General features: G+C 38.6%; 1 non-coding gene across 1 annotated transcript; it reads right to left on the bottom strand.

Annotated features, from left to right (window-relative positions):
- Positions 1 to 6,526: 6,526 nt before the first annotated feature.
- LOC145593333 (small nucleolar RNA R71) lies at positions 6,527 to 6,632 on the bottom strand. The gene has a single exon (XR_014102680.1). It is a non-coding gene; the product is annotated as a small nucleolar RNA R71 (small nucleolar RNA).
- Between the last annotated feature and the right edge of the window lie 419 nt (positions 6,633 to 7,051).

The raw sequence follows: 7,051 nt of genomic DNA, 5'->3' as shown, positions 1-7,051 counted from the left end.
AATTTCTTATACTTACATAAATCCTAAAATATAAAAATATATTTAGTCTTCATGTCTTTGGATGAAGCTTCTACTCCGATGCTTCCTGTTCCTTGGGAGGAACTTCTCTTCTCTGATGACGCTTCTTCTCTGAAGCTTCTGTTCCCTGAGGGGAACCTTCTCTTCTCAAGTCTTCATTTCTGAAGCACCAGTTCCTGCAAAGGAACTCTCCTTTATGGATATCTTTGCTTCTGGCCTTCTTGTTCCTTTTGGTATCTTTACAAGACACTTAATTCTCCCGGTCTTTGCAACTGAGTACACACTTAAACAATCAAGCACTTATTAGTTTGTAAGTAAGTGAGGTTGTGTCATCATCAAAATCATTAAGTCCAACACCGGTCGATGGATCAAGGTTGCAAACCTCTGGCACTTGTCACATTTTTTCACCATTTTCATGGCGTCCGAATTCATGCTCGGCCAATAATACTTCATGTGGTTTCGGCTAAGGCACGTCCGCCTATATAGGATCCATAATGCCCTTGGTGGAGGTCGTCCAATACATTATGCCCTCTTTCTGGAGTGATACACTTCAAGTATGGTTTCACAAAAGCTTTCTTGAATAATTCCCCTCTCCTCATTTCGAACTAGGCCGCTCTCTTCCTCATCAGCCATCTCTCTTTTGGATCGTCCGGGAGTACCCCACCCCTTAAGTATGAGATAACTCCGTCCATCCATGAGGAGCTTCTGTCAATAATTTGCACAGACTCGACATCGATACTTCACTTTTCCTTTACTTCCTAAAATACCGATCAGGGAGTATCACATCGCTAATTTGTAGAGCGCGTCAGCTTGATGATTTTCGGAACAGGGGACTTGCTGCAGAGTAAAATGTTCTAGGCTCTCGGCCTCCTTTTTGACCATCTGTAGGTATTTCATCATGGCCGGCTCCTTAGATCCTATAGGGAATATTTCAAACATCAACTTTGAGCCCCACTGTTATCATGCATTTAAGCATGGTGGCGTCCAAAGGGAAAGAAGCTAGAGATAAAAGTGTCGCCAACAAATTTTGTTCATGGGTGTGAAGGTTACACTACATTCACGATTACGGAGATCGCTAACTCCAAAGTGGTCCGGAACCATGACTGGATATTCAGCGACGATGGTTGGAATCCAACCTAAAAGAGATTGAACCTGCCCTAAATCTCCTTTTACTTAATTCTTATGATATTCATGTGCGTTTCTGATCAACATACATACAATAACTTAATCCTAAACATATTTAATCTACGTTGGTTGATTATTAATGCACTAATAAACCTATTATTTGCGATCAATTGAATTAAAATCATATTAGCCTAAATAAAATTATTAATTATCTTATTAAGTGTGATTTCAAGTACAAATTCTCTTTAATCTTGCAAGAAAGGGCATGATCAAGCAATAACAATAAATATGAATAATCAAGCAATGTATTATTAACACAAAAATCATCATCATAATAATATAATATAATTAATTAGCAAGATCCTAGGCACGATACTAAGAAGATTAATAACAAATCCTAACATTTCAATAATAATAAAGATTAAAGTTTTATCCTAAACATGATACTAGGAATGAACAGAACATTCTAAACATGATTTTGATGTCAAAAGAATAATTAAATAATCGAATTACCCACTTTGATGCTTCGTACCTCTTTCTATCAAAACAATACACGCGTTAGTAAACTTCGAGAGAGATCAAATTAAATAAATAAATCAAACAATAATTGAAATATAGATTTGGGACCAAACCCTCGGAACTATTAACCTTTCACGTCGAGGTCTAAGGAAACTTCGAGAAGGGATTGGAGTATTTAAAGCTTGTGAATAAGGTATTGTGTTTGTTTAGGGAAAGTATCAAAGGATGTGTGTTGGGATGTGTTTAGGCTATGGCTAAATTATGGCTAGGCTAAGAAATTAAGAAAGAGAGAGAGAATAAGTTTTAGCTTGGAGAGGGAATTAGATGATGATTGTTGGGTGATCAAGCTTGTTGATGATTGAAAACGGGGTGAAACAACTTGTATTTATAGGGAAAAAAAGGGTCGAAGGATCGGAAAAAAGAGTCAGAATCCGACTCGGAGTAAAAAAGCTTCTATCGCGATGCAATATTTCTATCGCAATGCGATATTTCTATCGCTCAGCAATATTTAGAAGATAGAATACGTACGGAATCCGACTTCCAATCAAATTAGGTTAATCTTTTTTTCGTACATATTCCAATTTTATTAGCATTAAAATCTTTGAAACAAGTGTTTTATCCGATATAATATTCAAGTCTTTATCTTTCCAAAAGCAGGGTAAATTAGAACCTTCTAAAAGATTCTAGAAGTTAATAATAAATCCTAATGAATTTAAGACTCAAAACAACCTTTTAGAGGATTTTAGAAGCTTGTGATAAATCCTAATTGGTTTAGGAATGAGGTTAAGGTTAATGGACCCTCCACATGGTCATCGGGCCGTCGACAAGGCTCGGTTTGGGCTCAGTTTAGTATTTTGGCCATAACATTTTTGTTATAACTCAGATATGGGCTAATAATATATTGTTGAAAAGCTCTTTTCAAGCCCCGTCCAACTAAACAATAGTTGTACCAGGATTAAGGACCAAAATAAACTAGTTTGAATGTTTTTATGAATTACATATGAAATGAATGATTTTGAGGACACGAAATGAATGATTTTGGTTTAAAACATTTAGGGAAGGGTTAGGAATGGTTAGGGCTTAAGGGAAAATTCATAAGACTCTTAAACTTTTCACCTAACTCAATAATCAAAGACGTAAAAGGTACATCACTGGGTTTGGTTTTTGGGGAGACATAATCAGGTGTTTATAACTCCCCTCTACAATGTTTGCTGACTACCCTTTACTCATAATAATTGGTATGTTTACTATCTTAGTCTTGCACAAAATCATTATGTTGTTTACTTTCTAGTTCCACTGTTATTATTCCACTCTACCACAACTCATTTTATTACTTGCCGAACTGCTTAATGTTACATTCTTCTTTTATGTGTAATCTTTTTACTTATGCAACTTAACTATTTGAACTACTCGTATTTTTGGCCTTACCCTTCTGATCTTATGCTAGTTCCCTAGAACTTATGTCTTCTCTATTCAGTTCTCTTTACATATAGTTTTTATTTTTTTTTATGTTTTTTTATGGTATCCATTACCTTGCCCACACACGACTGTAAGTGCTTGTGTTTGTATCTGTTAACTTGTATCATACTTACTCCCTCTACTCCTGAACATTTGTTTTTTTTTTTCTGTATACTACTACAATGTGGTTTACCCTCCCTAATTATTTTTACTTTTATCTCAACTTCAAGACATTGCAATATGCTCACTTTGGCTTACTACTCCTTAACACACTCTTTGCTGAGCTTTATGGTTGCTACTTGCTTAGTTCCTCTTGCTTTTATCTTTGCTACTGTAGGCGTCATTCGAAGTGCGCCTACGTTAAAGCATGTGGTGAATATGCTTGGCACTCATAGGAAGTGGGAATTGACATAATACGATTAGGGACAAATAAAGTAGGGAGCCGCCAACAAGTTTTTAAGGAACTTATAAACCGTTCACGGATCATAAAAGGCAACCACGATTAAGGGACAACGAAAGGCAACAACGATTGACCCGTGAAGGTTACACCCCATTCATAATCCATGAGATTACTAACTCCATATGGTTTGGAACCACGAAAGGAGGATCGGGGATGATGGTACGAAGTGAGTCATGGAGTCACATTCGCCCGTATTGGCCTCTACTTGATTCTTATAGTGAAAAGTAACTCCTGCGATCTCAAAGGCATGCAAACAAAGATTCAATTTTCTCCAAACTATTATTAGGCTAAATTGGTTGAATATTAATACAACATATAATTCTAAAATATTAGTGATCACTTGATTAAATAACAAGATTAAAAAGGAACCTAAACCGGTTGTCCAAATTATCTTATTAGGCGTGATTTTCAATTACATATTCCCTTTAACATGCAATATGGTGATCAATAAATAAATAATAAGCATTAATATTGGAAGCAATTTAATTAACAATAAATCCAACAATATAAAATCGTTAGAAAAAATAATAGAAATAAAAGGAACATAATTCTTACTTTGATTCTGTTTGCTGATGAGTGTCATTTATGGCACTCATAGGGTAGTCTTTTAGGTTATTTCTTTCCCCTTCTCATGCTTTCTTCTCTTAATTTTGGTCCTTTTTCCTGTAGTTTCTCCTTTTTCCTCTTTTCTTTATGTTTCTCGTGTTTTTATCGTGTTTTTCTTTATTTTGCTCTTTTTCCCTTTTATTTCCTTCCTTTGTTTACTTGTGTAGGTATGGTGAGGATCACCTTGGCAAAGGATGCAATTCGGGACCTCAATGATCAAGCAAGGAAGAAGCATTTGACTAGAGAGGGCTTAGAGAGGCCTTGGAGAGGCCTCGGAGAGGTCTCCAAGGTATTTCCAGCAGGCCGCGGGCGCGGGCCATCTTGCCGCGGGCCCGGGCCCAAGATGTGAAAAAGTGTCAAAATGAGGCAGGAACTTGCTGCGGTTGCCCCGAGGGCTTCCCGCGGGCGCGGGTAAAATGGAGAGGTCTCTCCACTCAGAGAGACCGCGGCCCCCTGATCAGCCTTTGGGAGCAGGGGATCATGCCGTGGGCGCGGGTGATATTGCCGCGGGCACGGGTCCCTGATGCCGCGGGCGCGGGTTCTGCCCAGATGCCCGCGGAGGGTTCCGTACCCATTTCTCCGCGGGCGCGGGACTATCGGGAGAGGGAGCGGGAGCTGCCGTTTTCTTCTTAGCTTATAAATAGAATTGTATTTCCTTTTTGGCATCCAACTTTTAGATAATATTTCATTAGCTTAATTTTAGAGAGATAATCTAGAGAGAGAAACTTCATTAGTAGAAAGAGAAAGCGTGGATTTCCATTGATGAACTTGGATATTGAAGAAGGAGCTTGATTGAATCTTTGTAAATCTTCATCTTCAATTAATGAGCAATCTCTTACTCTCTTTCTTTACTTTTGTATTTAGTTTTGTTTGCTTATTTTGATTTTCCTTCTTTGCTTATTGATCGTGTTGATGCTTATTGATTTGATGATTGATATTGTCTTCAATATGATTTGTGAGTAGTCACCTAGCCAAGGGTGTGGGGATGGTGTAGTTGTTAATTGATTCATGCTTATGATGTTGGGGTTTTGTTAATGGTGATTAAAGTCTTTGTATGTTTGATATTCTTTAATCTTCTTGCAAGTGCACATTGTTAGTTGATTAAAGGTGAATCTTTACTAACAAGAAACGGAAGTTGACTTAGTTAAGGTTCATTATTATCGATAGTTCATTGATTGTACCTTCTAATATATGGTTCTAGTGTGGAAACATAGAGGCTATGTTAGGAGAAATCGATTAACCCCGGAAGGCGGTTAGATTGAGCTTTATCTCGATATTCTTGCATGCTTAGTTTACCATTGCTTTGCTTCCGTGTTATTGCATGATCAAGTGGGAACTACATCTACCTACTTCCCTTGGTGTTTAGTTATATTGATTTTAATCATCCTTAATCTCTAGTTTAATCTCTTAGTTACTCACACTTCTTGTTCCGAGGTAGCTTAAGTATTAAGTAGTGAATGTGGTGTTTATGCATGTCTCCTTGTGGTTCGACCCCTATGCTTGCCTTATACTTGTATTAGGTTTGTTTAGGTTGTATAAATTATATTTGATCTAGGGATAGACAATTGACGACGCGTTTATTCCCTTGTCAAATTGGCGCCGTTGCCGGGGAGACGACTTCCATTGCTATTTCATTACTTTATTTGAGACTATCTCATTTCTTGTTTGTTAGTATTTTCTACTACTTGTTACTTGTCAGTGCTTACGTTCTCCTTATCTTTGTTGTATGAACAGAGGACGAACCCGCTCAAGGTCTTTGATTCCCATCAATCCGGAGCTAGAGAGATCTATTTCCTTACTTCGAAGAGAAGCGAGAGCGAGGAGTAGAAATTCTCACACCCCAACGAAAGAAGGAGTAAGGGAATTGGAAGATACTGCACCATCTTCACCCTCAAGTGAAGACTTAGATAGTCCTAATTCACCATCAAGTCCCGGAATCAACCCCTTTTCAATCTTTAAGTCCGAAAGTGAAGAAGGTTCTAAAATGGGAGAGAATACACCTTTGAGTCGTCTTGGGGCTCCCGAAGCCTTTAGAGCCCAAAGTGGGATCCTAACCCCTACCACTCAAGCCAACAATTGCTTTAATAGAGAGGAAACAATTCTCGGGTGGAAAATTTGAGAGCCCTCATGAGGATTTGAAAGAATTTGAGAAGTATTGTGACACGATCAAAGCCAACGGAGTGACTCAAGAGTATATCCGCCTCAAGATGTTTCCATTTTCTTTAATTGGGAGAGGTCTAGAATGGCTAGAGAAGGAGGCGCCCCCTAATTCTCTCACAACTTGGGACCAAGTAACTACGGCTTTCTTGAGGAGATTTTATAACCATAGGAAGACCGCCGATGCTCGATCTTTAATTCAAGGTTTTCGCCAAAAGAGTGGTGAGACTCTAAGTGCGACATGGGACCGGTACAAAGAGCTTCAACGTCAATGCCCACATCATGGGATACCCAAGTATCAACTCATCCACACTTTCTATGGAGGTCTCTCACCTCAAGGGAGAACAAGCCTAGATGCTGCCGCCGGCGGTCCAATCATGAACAAAGGAGAGGATGAAGTGGAATGCATCATAGAGGAGGCTGCAAAGCATTATGATGATTGGTATGAAGGAGAAAGGGAGGCTACTTCTAGCAAGGGTGTCTATGCATTGGAGCAAGCCAACGCAATCAACAACCTTTCTTCCCAAATCTCCAAGATGGCCAAGCAAATGGATGAAATGATGAAAGAAAGGTCCAACCCTCATGGTAATAACTCCCCTTCAACCAAGGGAGGCAATGGTATGACCACTTCTTCCCCCTCTTCTTATAATAAAATGCCTCAAGGATGCATGTTTTGCTCAAATTGTGAAACCTATGATCATGATACCT

Source organism: Chenopodium album, chromosome 18 (genome assembly GCF_948465745.1).
Source record: "Chenopodium album chromosome 18, dcCheAlbu1.1, whole genome shotgun sequence".
NCBI classification, from domain to species: Eukaryota; Viridiplantae; Streptophyta; class Magnoliopsida; order Caryophyllales; family Amaranthaceae; genus Chenopodium; species Chenopodium album.
The sequence above is the reverse complement of the archived record's forward strand: the minus strand, read 5'-3'. Positions and strand labels throughout refer to the sequence as shown.